At 36.9% G+C, this 16,811-nt stretch overlaps 1 protein-coding gene across 11 annotated transcripts in view; it reads left to right on the forward strand.

Moving 5' to 3' along the window:
• LOC105473327 (oxysterol binding protein like 8) overlaps nucleotides 1-16,811 on the forward strand; it is a 214,553-nt gene that overhangs the window by 82,183 nt on the left and 115,559 nt on the right. The gene's annotated exons all lie outside the window — the stretch shown is intronic.

Below are 16,811 nucleotides of genomic sequence, written 5' to 3' on the forward strand. Positions count from 1 at the left end.
CGCCTTGGCCTCCCAAAGTGCTGGGATTACCGGCATGAGCCACTGTGCCCGGCCCAATACTATATATTTTTAAAACACATTTGCTCACTTGTTATTCTAGTTTTCTAGTTGCATATGGTTCTGTTTTTCTGGCAGTGCTATTTGCCTTAGATGGCAGGTACTAAAAAGTATAGATTAAATCTGTGTTTCTATATGTGGTACTTGTATGCCACAGAACATGAAAATACTTTTTAATGTATGGTTTAAACTATCTTTTGAAAGTTTACAGTTTTCATTCTAGAAATTAACTGCTCAAAATGCTTTAAAGAGTCAAATTCTTATGACTAGATTGAGGTAGACTAAAGAAGTGAAATACCTTTCTAGATTAAAGACAATTGAATATGTTCCTCAGCTTAAGGATAGTCACTCTATCTTTTTTTTTTTTGAGACAGAGTTTTGCTCTTGTTGCCCAGGCTGCAGTCCAATGGCACGATCTTGGCCCACTGCAACCTCTTCCTCCTGGGTTCAAGCAATTCTCTTGCCCCAGCCTCCCAAGTATCTGGGATTACAGGCATGAACCACCACACCTGACTAATTTTGTATTTTTAGTAGAGACGGGGTTTCTCCATGTTGGTCAGGCTGGTCTTTTTTTTTTTTTTTTTTTTTTTTTATTTTTTATTATACTTTAAGTTCTAGGGTACATGTGCATAACGTACAGGTTTGTTACATATGTATACTTGTGCCATGTTGGTGTGTTGCACCCATCAACTCGTCAGCATCCATCAACTCGTCATTTACATCAGGTATAACTCCCAATGCCATCCTTCCCCCCTCCCCCCTCCCCGTGATAGGCCCCGGTGTGTGATGTTCCCCTTCCCGCGTCCAAGTGATCTCATTGTTCAGTTCCCACCTATGAGTGAGAACATGCGGTGTTTGGTTTTCTGTTCTTGCGATAGTTTGCTGAGAATGATGGTTTCCAGCTGCATCCATGTCCCTACAAAGGACACAAACTCATCCTTTTTTATGGCTGCATAGTATTCCATGGTGTATATGTGCCACATTTTCTTAATTCAGTCTGTCACTGATGGACATTTGGGTTGATTCCAAGTCTTTGCTATTGTGAATAGTGCCGCAATAAACATACGTGTGCATGTGTCTTTATAGCAGCATGATTTATAATCCTTTGGGTATAAACCCAGTAATGGGATGGCTGGGTCATATGGTACTTCTAGTTCTAGATCCTAGAGGAATCGCCATACTGTTTTCCATAATGGTTGAACTAGTTTACAATTCCACCAACAGTGTAAAAGTGTTCCTATTTCTCCATATCCTCTCCAGCACCTGTTGTTCCCTGACTTTTTAATGATTGCCATTCTGACTGGTATGAGATGGTATCTCATTGTGGTTTTGATTTGCATTTCTCTGATGGCCAGTGATGATGAGCATTTTTTCATGTGTCTGTTGGCTGTATGAATGTCCTCTTTTGAGAAATGTCTATTCATATCCTTCGCCCACTTTTTGGTGGGGTTGTTTGTTTTTTTCTTTTAAATTTGTTTGAGTTCTTTGTAGATTCTGGATATTAGCCCTTTGTCTGATGAGTAGATTGCAAAAATTTTCTCCTATTCTGTAGGTTGCCTGTTCACTCTGATGGTAGTTTCTTTTGCTGTGCAGAAGCTCTTTAGTTTAATTAGATCTCATTTGTCAATTTTGGCTTTTGTTGCCGTTGCTTTTGGTGTTTTAGACATGAAGTCCTTGCCCATACCTATGTCCTGAATGGTATCACCTAGGTTTTCTTCTAGGGTTTTTATGGTATTAGGTCTAACATTTAAGTCTCTAATCCATCTTGAATTAATTTTCATATAAGGAGTAAGGAAAGGATCCAGTTTCAGCTTTCTACTTATGGCTAGCCAATTATCCCAGCACCATTTATTAAATAGGGAATCCTTTCCCCATTTCTTGTTTTTCTCAGGTTTATCAAAGATCAGATGGCTGTAGATGTGTGTGGTATTATTTCTGAGGGCTCTGTTCTGTTCCATTGGTCTATATCTCTGTTTTGGTACCAGTACCATGCTGTTTTGGTTACTGTAGCCTTGTAGTATAGTTTGAAGTCAGATAGCGTGATGCCTCCAGCTTTGTTCTTTTGACTTAGGATTGTCTTGGAGATGCGGGCTCTTTTTGGTTCCATATGAACTTTAAAGCAGTTTTTTCCAATTCTGTGAAGAAACTCATTGGTAGCTTGATGGGGATGGCATTGAATCTATAAATTACCTTGGGCAGTATGGCCATTTTCACGATATTGATTCTTCCTATCCATGAGCATGGAATGTTCTTCCATTTGTTTATGTCCTCTTTTATTTCACTGAGCAGTGGTTTGTAGTTCTCCTTGAAGAGGTCCTTTACATCCCTTGTAAATTGGATTCCTAGGTATTTTATTCTCTTTGAAGCAATTGTGAATGGAAGTTCATTCCTGATTTGGCTCTCTGTTTGTCTGTTACTGGTGTATAAGAATGCTTGTGATTTTTGCACATAATTTTATATCCTGAGATTTTGCTGAAGTTTCTTATCAGCTTAAGGAGATTTTGGGCTGAGACAATGGGGTTTTCTAAATATACAATCATGTCATCTGCCAACAGGGACAATTTGGCTTCTTCTTTTCCTAACTGAATACCCTTTATTTCTTTCTCTTGGGTCAGGCTGGTCTTGAACTCCTGACCTCAGGTGATCCGCCCCACCTCAGCCTCCCAAAGTGTTGGAATTACAGGTGTGAGCCACTGCGCTCGGCCTATCTTTTGAAGTATTTCTGAAGTATTATTTCTTTTTTCTCTTGAAGCAAAGGAAACTGCTTCATACATTTTATTAGAGGACAAAATCCTTTATTGTATTAAAAATTGATTTTATAAATGGTTTTTTAGAAGAGAGCAACAATTTAAAAAATATGTATGAATGTTTTTTGTGTGTATAAGGGCTCTCAATTGAGAAAATCTTTAAGATTCTAATTCAGGTTGGGTACCTTGAATCCAAAAGCTTTCTGAAGTGGAAGGAACTGCACAAATGATTTAGTTCAGCAATTCTTAGAATATAGTCAATGAATGTCTTTGTGGAGAGCCTAGAGATGATCCAACTTCCTGTAACTGATTTTTATATACTGGGTGAGTTATTGATAATTTAGATTTGGTGATCATAAGGTAAAATTGCTGTGTTATTAGAGTTTATTCAAAGCCTTAAATCATATTCTAAGAAGTCCGGCTATCTATAAAAATTAGCAACATTTTAGAGCTTGTGCACGCAAATTAATGGAATTACACCACTTTTTGCTACAGTAAGTATTATTTTGAGTGGGTCACAGTTTTTAAATATTGCTGTTTTTGTCCTGTTATAAATACTATGAGATTAACTTCATTATTATGATTATTGATTTGGTATATTATGTGGTGTTCGTGATAGCATCTTTCTAACAATAGTATTCACATTTTTTTTTAGTTTTAAATTTTTTGTAGAGACAGGGTCTTACTCTGTTGCCCGGGCTGGACTGTACTCGTGTGATCCTAGCTCACTGCAGCCTTGAATTCCTGGGCTTAAGTGATCCTCCCACCTCAGCCTCCAGAGTAGCTTGGACTACAAGCCTGCCCCACTCTGTCTGGCCAATTTCTAATTTATTTTAAATAGATGCAGGGTCTCGTATGTTTCCCAGGCTGTAACAACAGTAGTTTTTTATGTACAACTTCCCAATAATTGGCCTCGAAGGCATTGGTGCATTCAAATTTAATGATAATTTATTCATATGCCAATTACTAATCCTCTGAAAGTATTGTTGTACAATAGCACTTCTTTAAATTTTACCGTTGGTCATTGTGCTCTTATCCTATTGCGACTATAACAAATTGCCACAGCTTTAGTGGCTCAAAACAACACAAATTTATTTTCTTAGCAGTTCTGGAAGTCAGAAATCTAAAAGCAAAGTGTTAGTGTTGTTTTCCTTCTGAAGACTCTGAGGGAAGAATCCATTTTCTTGCTTTTACTAGTATCTAGAGAATGCATTAATCTTTTTTGGCTCGTGGATCCTTGTATCACTTCAACCTCTGGCTTTTGTTATCACATAACCTGCTGCTCATTTAGGCCCTCTTGTTTCCTCCTTATGAGGACACTTATGATTACATTGAGCTCAGTTACATAACCCACTCAGAAAATCAGTTAACTGCCCTATATCAAGGTCCTTAACCTAAATCACATCTGCAGAGCCCCTTTTACTGTAGAAGGTAACATTCACAGCTTCCAGGGATTAGAGTGTGGACATCTTTGGGAGGCCGTTATTCTTTCCTCCAGAGCCAGTATTAACCTCTGGAGTAACCTAACCTATTGGAAGTGGGTCCTGTTGCTGGGTAACCCAAAGTCTGTGGTCTGCCCAGGCATCTCACCTGGGAAGTTGCCAGCTAGACTGAAGTCCTAAATAATGAGAATTCTTAGGTTGCAGGGATCTCCTTATGTAAAGTAAAAATAACTGAAAATTTTAGTCACCAATTTATTACTTACATTCTTATTTTCTCATGTTAAAATAATTTCTTCTTCCCAACAGCTGCTTGCTGACTCTAACAGTTTGTATTAATCATACATACAAGATTGTTAATAGAAGTTATTCTTGAACTGAAATGGAGTAGTAGAATGTATCCCAATGTTCCCATTACTCATCTTCAACAATTATCAACTTGGGTCGACGTTGTTTCATCTATACTCCCACCTTCCTAGGCCAGAGTTTTTTTTAACAAATCTTAGATAAATCATTTTATTCATAAATATTTACTGTCTGTATATATCTCTAAAATATAAAGACTTTAAAACTTTGATCATAAATACATTATTCCTAAAAATTAATAACTCTTTAGTCAGATAATTATTCAGTGCCTACACTTCCCTAGTTCTCTCAAATTCTTTTTTTTTTTTTTGAGACAGAGTTTCACTCTTGTTGCCCTGGCTGCAGTGCAATGGCGCAATCTTGGCTCAGTGCAACCTCTGCCTCCCAGGCCTCAGTCTCCCGAGTAGCTGGGATTACAGGCATGCGCCACCATGCCCGGCTAATTTTTGTATTTTTAGTAGAGACAGGGTTTCTCCATGTTGGTTATGCTGATCTTGAACTCCCCACCTCAGGGGATCTGCCAGCCTCAGCCTCCCGAAGTGCTGGGATTACAGGCATGAGCCACCATGCCTGGCTTCTCGTATTCTTTTTATAGTAGGTTGTTGTGTTGGACTTAGTTGGTAAGTCACAAGTCTTTTTGAATCTTTTAAATCTTTCCTATATCTGTTCTTAATTTTTACCTTTCAATTTATTGAAAAAACAAGATAGTTTATTCTGTGGAGTTTTCTACAATATGAGTTTTCCCCTCATGGTGATATTTAGGGTGTTCATCAGTCCCTTATATTTCTTGCAAGTTGGTTGTTAGAATTAGAGGCTTGCACAGATTGAGGTTCAAATTTTTTTGACGATAGTGATGTATAAATGGTGTTGTACATAACTGTCAGGAGGCACATAATGTCTCATTGTCTCTCTCTCTGTGATAATAGCAACCATTGATGATCATTGCCTAGGTCTGTTAGTTCAATAGGGGTATACATCAGAATTCTAATTGGGTTAAAAAAGTGGAGGCTGGAAAGAATGATTATGATTAGTCTGTACCTTTTGAGCAAGCAAACCAATCAACATACATTTTTTTAATGCAATAAAAAAATTTTTATTTTAATTTTAAAAAAATTTTGTGTGCAAGTGGTATGTAAATATATTTATGGGGTATATGTTTTGATACAGGCATGTATCACATGGAAGAGGGGTTATCCATCTCCTTAAGCTTTTATCCTTTGTGTTACAATCCAATTATACTCATTTAGTTATTTTAAAATGTACAGTCCAATCTACATTTTGTTAGGAATTTTGTCTTTTGCCACTTTATAGCTTTATTGAAACTTCTATTAAAGGGAGATATTTAGAAAAGGTCAAAATGATTTGATAGGTATACTTTGTTATACTGAGACAGAGTCTTGCTCTGTCGCCCAGGCTGGAGTGCAGTGGTGTGCTTCTGGGTTCACGCCATTCTCCTGCCTCAGCCTCCCGAGCAGCTGGCACTACAGGTGCCTGCCACCACACCCGGCTAATTTTTTGCATTTTTGGTAGAGACGGGGTTTCACCTTGTTAACCAGGATGGTCTCGATTTCCTGAACTTGTTATCTGCCCACCTCGGCCTCCCAAAGTGGTGGGATTACAGGCGTGAGCCACTGCGCCCGGCCTGTTATACTTTGTTTACATCTCCATTACTTTAACTTCTGAAAGTTTTGTTAGCAGTACTTAAATATTTGTAATTGTTTGAACTTCCCAAGTGGGAAAATATTGGTCACTATTACCTATTGTGTGAGTACTAAAGATTCCATCTCATTATATCATTTTTCTTTTTTTTTTCTTACCTTATTAGATGGTTATTCTTGTTAGAGGCTTGAGTAATGTAAAAATCATTCAGGTATATAATTGGACTCTGTAGTAAATTTGGGGAGCCTAGTTGGAGAGAGTGTCAACTTTTTAAAAGAAAAAGAAATAACCAGTGGCATATAGAATATAACAGCAGAATTCCCAGCCACACATCTTTTGTGTTTCTATTATTCTTGGAGATGTTCTTAAAGTGGATTCCCAGGACTCTGGGACTCTCTAAGACCCTTTCAGAGAATCTGTGAGGGCTAAAAATTATTTTTTTTGTGATAATATCATGGTATTTAATATTATTTATCTTTTTTTTCCTCATTAGGGCACAGTACAACTTTCCAGAGACCACATAAAACATGATGTCATTGCTCTGGTGGCTACTGGAGGGTATGCCTGTGAATTCTTTTTTTTTAGATGGAGTCTTGCTCTGTTGCCTAGGCTGGAGTGCAGAGGCACGACCTCAGCTCACTGAAGCCTCTGCCTCCCAGGTTTAAGTAATTCTTCCACCTCAGCCTCCGGAGTAGCTGGGATTATAGGTGCACCACCACGCCTGGCTAGGTTTTGTATTTTTAGTAGAGATGGAGTTTTACCGTATTGGCCAGGCTGATCCCAAACTCCTGACCTCGGGTGATCCACCTTCCTCGGCCTCCCAAAATGCTGGGATTACAGGTGTGAGCCACTGCACCTGCTGTGAATTCTTTTGTTTTCAGGTTTTTTTTTTAGTTTAATTTTTTCTGAGGTATTTTTTGTAAAATAAGCTTTGTTTTAGAATAGTATTAGGTTTACAGAAAAATTGTAAAGATAATAGAGTTCCCATATATGTTGTACACCCCCCTTTCCCCTATTAAGAACATCTTATATTAGTGTGGTACATTTGATATAATTGATGAACTCATGTTGATACATTATTAACAGAAATCCATACTTGATTCAGAATTATTTAGTTTTTACATAATGTCCTTTTTATGTTCCAGGATCCAGTTCGGGAAACCACATTGCATTTAGTTCTCGTGTTTCCTTATGTTCTTCTTGGCTATGACTGTGTGTCAGACTTTCTTTGTTTTGAATGAACCTTGACCGTTTTGAGGGCTGCTGGTCAGTTATTTTACATAGCATCTCTGAACTGGAATTTGTTTGATATGTTTTTCATGATTAGACTAAGTTTAATGGATTTTGAGAAGGAAGACCACAGAGATACAGTGCTGTTTTCATCACACCATACCAAGGGTATATTCTGTCAGCATAACTTATTTTTGCTGTTGACCATGATCATGTGGCTGAGGTGGTTAGTAAATTTCCCATTAATTTTTTTTTTTAATTCGGAAAATATTACTAGGCATAATCCACATATACCATAGCTCTTTGGAGTCTTCAACAGTTTCTAAGAGTATAAAGGAATCTCGAGACCCAGAAGTTTGAGTTGCTCATCTAAGCCTTAAGCAACTAACACTTTAAGAAAGAATAATTGACAGCTGCCTGATATGACAAAAGGAACCAACAAGATGAGATTTGGGGGTGGGAGAGTAGAAGAAATAATTGATAGGGCCTTTAAGAATAAGGGAGTGATACCAAGATAAACTCTGGCTTCTTTATAACTCTGCTTAGTGTTGAGACAGGACCTCTACCTTTGAGTAGTTTTTTGACTTTGTTTCTTTCTTTTCTCATTTGGTAATTTAACAGATATTTGTTGAATGTCTACTTACTTTTCATTAATTTTGATATTTTGTCTGATTCATATAATTTGTAAATAATAGGTTTTTTTCCCTTTTTCTTCCATTCCTTATACAGTTGAGGCTGTGGTTTTATGAATATATGTCTGGCGGTGAGACTTGGGGAGTCTTTTCTAGAAAAGTATTCATTCTGTGTAGGTTTTCAAAATTATTTAAAATTTAATATTCCGTTACTATTTAAATCTTTTATGCCTTCCTTTTGCATCTCTTATTTTGTGAATGTGGCACTTCTGTTTCATTCTTTAATCTTGCTTAACTTATGTATATTTTCCATCTTTTTTCTTCCTGATGACTTCTTTTTGAATTCCTTGATTATTCTTCTAGCTTATTAATTTATTATTGGATCATACTCATTTTGCTGTTCGAGCCTACTGTATTTTATTTATCTATATTTTTATACCCAGTATTATCAGCTTTAAAAATATTTGCTTGTTCATGCTCAGTTTTATAATATCCTCTGTTATCTTTTTAAACATGTTTATTAAGTTTTTGATGAGTTTGGTTCACCGATTTTCTTTTCTTTGACCAAGGTTGTTCAGTTTGTTGTCTTTCACAGCACTTGGGCTCCTTAGAATATTATTTTTGTTTGTGAGCTTATATTCTCTTAGTAATATTCTTTGGGAATATTAACTGCCTTGTCTGATACTGTCCTACATAGAAAGGTAAGAGCCCAGGGACTAGCTTTTGACCGTTTTGGTCAATCTAGAGAATACATGTCTTAGGTTGGAGAATCTTTTTTATTAAAAATCATAGCTTCTACCTCGTTACCCCAGTTGCTTATATATTCTGTTTCTTAGGGAACTTTTCTGTATCTCTGTTCTGAGCACACTTCTTATCCATAAACTGTCTCCTTAGTTGTAAACAGCCCATTTGAGAGAAAGCACAGTGGAAGGCAGTAGTCGGCCTCTCTGCCTGCATTTGGTGTATGTGTACTGTAACAGTACAGCATGTGTACGTGCACAGTTTAAAAGCAAAAATGCTTACTTAGGACTGTGTTTAATGCCTCTGTATGGAATTAAATCATGTTTTGTGCTCATAGTAAAAACAAGGTGTTCAATGATTAGAGAGAAAAGAGCATAGAAAGATGGCTGGCTTCCAACCCTTCCTCCTGTTCCCTTCTCCTGGCCTTTTCTTTATCTATGATATTCCACTTTCTGCACCTTCAGGGATGGGTTCAGGGGCTAGGGTGGGGTGGGGACTTGTTACTTCACTAGTAATTCAGTTCTCACTTGCAAAAGCAATTGGCTTCTTCTTTATTGACTTTGCATTCTCTGTGTATAGAGTGGCTGAAAGTGGACCAGAGATTTAAAAGAACAGCAGAACTGTTACGCAGTTAATTCATATTAAGATCTTTGTCAAATGTGATACACAGTTTAAAAATGAAAAATAGAACTATTAAGGAACCACCTGAAAAAACAGGCTGTCCTTTACTCAGTGTAGACAGTGAAATTATGTAACAGGAGAATAGACAAAGCTATTTGTTTTGCTAACCTGGACTTTGGGAGGAGAACTGGCTTTAAAGACTTATTATTTCCTTCAGTACCCATAAATAATGCAACTTCTCAGCTTTTAAACATATGATAGTTTTTTAAAAGTATTGTCATTTGCTCTTTCTCTCAAGTTTTAAGACATGCCAGAGCTTCTCATAAGCAGGATATAATTAAAGTTTAGACACCCACAGGTCCACATTTAACTCTTAATTAAAATGGTGTATGTTAAGAATCTTAAATTTAAGATTAAAATAAAATTTATGGGAGTCCCATAAAACCTCAGAAAGAAATGTGAAGGATTCAAATTTTAGCATATTGGAGATATGTGAAGATAAAATTTGATTAAAAGTCCAACCAAATCTCTACCTGTCTTTCTAGTGACAATAGAACAATAAAGAGATTTTTATCCATACCTCATCTTAGTAGGTTTTCATTAAGTTGTGATTGCTTCAGAAGTCACTGCTTCAGAAGTCAACTTAAGTTTAATAGGGTGAAAATAGCAACAACGGAGCAAGAGAAGCTTGAGGATTGGGTGATGAATTTATGTATGTATTTGTCTATGTACATATGTACCTATAGACATAAAATTTAATTTGGGGCTGGTTGCAATGGCTCACACCTGTAATCCTAGCACTTTGGGAGGCTGAGGCAGGAGGATTGCTTGAGCCTGGGAGTTGAGGACTAGCCTGGGCAACATAGCGAGACCTTGTTTCTACAAATAATAAAAAAAATTAGCCGGTCGTGGTGGCATGTGCCTGTGGTCCCAGCTACTCAAGAGGCTGAGGTAGGAGGATTGCTAGAGCCCTGGTGGTTGAGGCTGCAGTGAGCCAAGATCATGCCACTGCACCCCAGCTTGGGCGACAGAGTGAGACTCTGCCTGCCCTCCAGAAATTTAATATTATTTTTATACATATACACACAAAATTAAATTTTATGTATATATGTATGTGTGTACATACACAAATGCATGTATATAAATTTATCCCCCCATCCTAAGCTTGCTCTTGCTCCAAAGCTACTGTTTTCACCATATTAAACTTAAGTTGATTTCTGAAGCAGTCACAAGTTAATGAAAACCTACTAAGTTGAGGTATGGATAAAAATCTGTTCATTATTATACTGTCACTAGACAGACAAGTGGAGATTTGGTTGGACTTTAAATCAAAATATTTTTTAAAATTTTATGTTTTTTAAATTTATTTTATTTTATTTAAACGTTTATTGGATTCAGCAAACTAACGTACCTTCATTAAGTACATTCTACACATAGTACCTTCGTAGATTCATGCCTATACGTGTTTAGAGCAGGTTTTATTTAGGTCTTATGCGTAAAACTGTTGGCTGCATTAGGGGAATTAGTAGAAAATAAAGCTAATAGAAATGAATAACAATTAATGTTTATTAAATTTCCACTGTGTGCCACCAGCTATTCAAAGTGCCTTGCGCATAAACTCATTTAATCTTAAAAATAACCCTGAGATAGATAGAATTATGAGGATACAGAGACAAGGACACACATCTGGTAAGTAGCGGAGCTGGGATACATTTTGACTCCAGGGGTGAACCTTTAATCACTTTCCTATACTGCGTCTCTTTGAATCAGATCATACGGGGCCTTGAATACTACTTTTACTGTTTGGGATCTTTGTTGTTAACACAGTATCAAATTGTTGAAGATTTTGGAGCAGGGAACCAGCCTGTTCAGAGTTGTGGTTTAGGAATATCAGCATGGCAAAATTGTGGAGTATTGGTGGGGCAACCAATTGAACGTTAGATTTATCTGGGATATTTTCAAAAACTGATGCACAGCTACATTCCTATTCAATTGAATTAGAATCTCAGAGGGTGAGTTGCATATATTAGTACCTTTTAAAGTTCGTTAGTTGATTTTGATGTGCAACTAAGGTTGAAAACCATAGAAATAGAGGTGGTTAGTTCAGGGAATAAGTTAGCATGCTCTTGTGAAATGTAGATAAAAGGCAATTAAAACTTCTGTGGTAGTGGCAGCAGAATAGAAACTATGTAAAAGGAATTAGAGATGCAAATCAGCAGGACCTGGTGATTGATTGGATGTGTGGTTTCAGGAAGATACTAAAGACCAATTTTACATGTACTAAACATGTAGAATCTTAAAAATGATGTTAAGATGGTGGTATCCTCATTTTACAGATGCAGAAACTGAGATAAAGGGAAATTATGTAGCTTTTCCTGAGCTATACAAGAAGTAGACGATGGAGTCAGGCCTTGAACTCAGGCCTTTGCATATCGAATTACATTTTCTTTCTATAAGTTTTAGGGCATTAATGTGTTTAGCATTAATTCATACTGGATGAGATGACACTGTTATAGATGACCATATACGATGCAGAAGGGATCATAAGAGTCACTTATTTTAGTGGAGTTGAAAAGTCATTATCAAAAAAGTGTTTTTAGACGAGGTAATGCTTAACCTGAGTGTTGAAAGGAACTTAGGTATTTGCCTGGTGAAGGTGAGAATGGCATTGTAGACAAAAGGAGCTGTGAGAGTAACAAGTAAATTGTTCAACAACATGGTATGTTTGAAGAAGTGAAAGTAATTATCAGTTTGTCACTTTTGTGATGTGTAGGATTCATGGGTGTTTGGAGGAATGCATGACGTAAGATTGACAAAATTGCGAAGAGCCTTGAAGATGGGGTTCAATGTTTTTCTCTCCAGTTTTGGTAGGCTGTGGGAGCCTACCAAGTCCAAAACCATTGAAGTGGTTCAACCATGTTGTTGAACAACTTTAGAAGGCGCTCTGTGATACCAGTATAAACTACTTAGGTGTAAGAAATTCAGGTGGCAGGTAGTAGCAGTAACTGTGGACATGAGAAATAAAGGATAAACATGATAGACTATGTAGAACTTTAGGACCTTGTCCTGGACTTAATATTAGGAGTGGAGGAGAATATAGATGAGGAAAATAAAAGTGAAGGAGAAGTTTAGAGTGACTTAAAGGTTTCTCTGTTGTGTGATTTGGTGGGAGGTACCATTCATTAAGGGAGAAAATATAGGAAGAAGAGCAGGGGCAGAGAGAGGAGAGATGAAGTCAGTTTTCCACATGCTGAGTTTGAGATGTGTATCCAAGTGGAGGTGTACAGAGGCTTGGTGTTCCGTACAGTTCCTCATTTAATCCTTTCTATAATACTGTAAGGTAGATGTTACTCTGTTTTTAAAAGATGAAGAAACCAAGGCTCTGAAAGAGTAATTTGCATAAAGTCAGTTAGCTAGACAGACAGCACTAGGATCTAAATGTAAATATTCGAATTCTCTTATTGAAAGAAAGGGCTATTTTTTTTTGTTATAAACTCATCTATATTACACCTAGACTTTTAAGCATCTTTTTAAGGTTTTTATATTCATTACCTAATATAATTTTTTGTATACATTGAAAAATATGTGATACATGATCTATTTTATTTAATCCAAAGCTTTATTTTCCTGTAACTATTAATAATTTTGACTTTTTTTATCTAGGCTGAATATTTTGACATTTGGGCACCATGTAGTTGCAGAGACATGAGGAACAGTTGCTAACTGCATTCTTATGTGTGGTAGATTGATGAGTCATGGGGGTTGACGTTTCCATGTTATTATTAGCAGTCTTGCCCGTGGCTTGATGCTATGCAGTGTGATATACTAATCAGTGATTTGTTAGAAATGGAATAGAAATCTAGAAGGCATGAAGGTATTTTTTTTGCAGCTCTTATGTCTTAATTTAGATCTCAGTCATGATTTAATCTAGAATGTAGGCTCACATATCTCTATGTAAGAATGCAAAGAATTGGCCAAAATGAAATTTCAAGTAAGATGAGCTTTTATTTCAGATTGACAATTGAAATGTGTGAAACAGGTCATAAGATGAAGCATCAGACACTGAAATGTTTATGTATATGTCAGCTCATATAGCCAGTTCTCATATCACCTGGCATGATTGTGATGTGATAATATGGTTTCGGTTGTGCTATTTTATAACCTTTTCAGGCAACTGTGGCTGGTTAGGCCAGATTTAGAGGAAAATGTTAATGAAGTTAAAGCTCAACGTTATGGCTTTAATTCTTTTAGTGGGCAGTAAACTTTTTCTGGTTTCCGAACCACAGAGTCCACCAGCAGTCTCACCAGATGCATGCCATTAGTTACAAGTGAAAATCATATTGGTTAATTTTGAGCTTCTCTTGTATGTGAAGATCTTGATAAAGGAGGTTGGATGAATCATGGCAAGAGACTACCAGTGCCAGAAGAAATATAATTCATATTTCATTACCAAAAACTGATTGTGAATCTGTAACAATGTTATTTTATGCAGGACAGAACTATTTAAGGAAAAGAATGAGGGGATTCTTAGTGATGGAATTTGGGCTTATCAGATGGCCAGAGACTTTGTGCTAGGTATTAGGGTTGTAATCACTAAGCCTCTTTTTTTTTTTTCTTTTCTTGTCTTTGTTCATTCAGTATTTGTTGAATGTCCACAATGGTGCCAGGCTCTGTTCTAGTTTTAAGGGATATAGCAGTGAACAAAATAGACAAAATTCCCACTCTAGTGGAGCTAACATTTGAGTAGAGAAAGAAAAAAATATATAAATATGAACTGTGTTATGAGATGATTGCTGTGATGAAAAATAAAGCAGGGTAAGAAGGAGAGAGAGTAACAAAATAGGGGATGAGTGCTATTTCCTGGGAATATTATGCAAGTATTCTGATGAAGTAGCTTTTGAGCAGAATCCTAAAGGAAGTTTTCTAGGCAGAAATAAGAACTAAGTGTAAAGCTTGCATATCTGTTGGGCAGACAGTAGTGGTTAGTCTGTAAGCAGTCGGGGTTGTGGGAAAGGGTGAGTGAATGGTCTTTCCTCCTCCTCAGGAAGGTGGAGGTACAGGGTCAGTGTTCCTAGGAACACATGGAGCTCTGTGGGCCTTCCCCTGCAATCCGACCTGATAATAGAAGGAAGCAGTGACAAGACAGATGGAATATCTATTTGTTATGCCTGCAGTGGGAGGTCAGGAAATCCATTATCAAGGATGTCATGCTTTATATAAGAAGAATGAATTCACCAGGAGAATCATTGGAATGGCCTTGAGAGGCTGCAGCTCAGGAGAGGGTAAGGTAGGAAACTGATTTGGGGAGTTAGTGGTGAACTGAGCTCTTTAAAAAATCAAGTCAATGGAATCACATGAGGAAATCATGTTGAATGGAAATGAGAGATTCTAGGATGTAGGGGAGCCAGAGAGAGGGAGGAGAAAGAGAAAATAGGTTGGAAACTAAGGGGCAGAGTTTTCAGAAAAGGAGTGGTCAGCAGTGGCAAATGCTAGAGGAGTGGTCAGTGTTAGGTTGAGCTAGGGAACGGTAAGGCTGTGCTAGACCTGAGTTGTCTGATAGTGTAGCCACTTCCCACATGTTACTAATTTAAAGTTAACCTAATGAAATTAAAAATTGTTCCTTAGTTTTATAGCCACATTTCAAGATTTCAATAGCTACATGTAGGTAGTAGCTACCCTGTTGGACATTACAGATATGCACTATTTCCATCGTTGTAGAAAGTTCTATTGTGACAGCACTGTACTAGACCATTATAATGGTGGAGAAAAGTTAAATAACAATTGAATTGTTTATTTATTTATATAACAAGAGAGACAATACTGTGAGATAATTATGAATTATCAAAGAATTCACATTAGAAAGTCAGAGTTGGAGAATGATAACTTCATCTTGAACGTAGGTAGCAGAATTGGCAGTTTGAGCTCTCAAAGTGAGGGGTTTGTTAAGTGTCTGCTATGGTGCCAAGCTCTGTTCTAGTTTTAAGAGATGTAGCAGTGAACAAAAGAGACAAAATTCCCACTCCAGTGGAGCTAACATTGGAGTGGAGAAAGACAGAAAATACATATAAAAATTTCAAGCTATTGAGTAGGGAAGCAAAAAGAAAGTAGGGAGAAAATTACAGATCACTTTAAACAATTAGTTTTACTAGGCAGAATTTTAGCTAAGTGGAGTTTGAGTTAAGTGGAGATGTGAGACTGTCTCGTAGAAAATCATTATTTCTGTGGGATGGATAGTTGGGCCAAACTGTAAAATATTTTAACTATCCGTGTTGGGGGCTTATTTTTAAAAGAACAGGGTGCCACCAGACTTTCTTTAGTGGAGGAGAAATGAGGCCAGAGTGACTGCCTAGAAAATTAAGTTGGTAAATTAATCACTTTTTTCTGGGTCCTTTCTTAGTCTTTCTCATTTGTTTTAATAATAAGTAATTCTGCCTTATGTCTATATACTGATTTTCAAAACAAGTTTATGTAGAATACTCATGTAAACTATTAAGCCTCATAACAATTCTAGAAATGTATAAGGTTTAATAATTAGTGCATTTACAAAGGAGAAAAAGGAACCTCACAGAAAGAAGTTAAGTGGCATGCTAATGATGGGATAGCTTGAAGAATGAGTAATGTTGGGTAGACTGGAGATCACTTATGTTAGTGTTGAATAAACCGTAATACATGCTGTCTTCTATGTGTGGTGATCTTGGCAGTAGGGACTATGTTTTTATCATGTTTTTTAATTCTGGTATGTAGCATAGTAAATGAATGAGTGGGCTGAGACTGCAGGCAGGGACATCTACTGAAAGGGAGATGCAGAAATTGACACATAAGGTGATGTGGGTCTGACATAGGGGGCACTAATGGGAAGTGAAAAAAAAGACTGAATGTGAAATAGGCACCATAGAGGCAAAAAAATCAGAATTTAATAATTTAATCCGATATTGGGGGAAATGTCTCAGATGAATCAAGGGTTTATGCCTGAGTGTTTGAAAGAAAAATGGGCAAATCAGCATGGAAGCTGGTTTCTGAGAGAAAGCTGACTACTATCCCTGATACAAAGATGTAAAGCCCTTCCTTTGTTAACATAATTTTAGAACTAGAAGGATATGCAATAATGTACATTATATGTCCAAACATATACATAGAAATGTTTTGAAGTTTTGGAGATATGCTAGGTATGAAGAAGAAACTAGGAAGTTATCTGAATATAGGTAATAAATGAGCCTTGAGCATCAATGGAACCTGCAGGAAAAGAGCCGGTAGAGGAAGAACAACAAATAGTTGAGATTGAGCACTGGTAATGGCCATTCACTTATTGGCTGGGAGGA

Source organism: Macaca nemestrina, chromosome 10 (assembly GCF_043159975.1).
Source record: "Macaca nemestrina isolate mMacNem1 chromosome 10, mMacNem.hap1, whole genome shotgun sequence".
Taxonomy (NCBI): domain Eukaryota; kingdom Metazoa; phylum Chordata; class Mammalia; order Primates; family Cercopithecidae; genus Macaca; species Macaca nemestrina.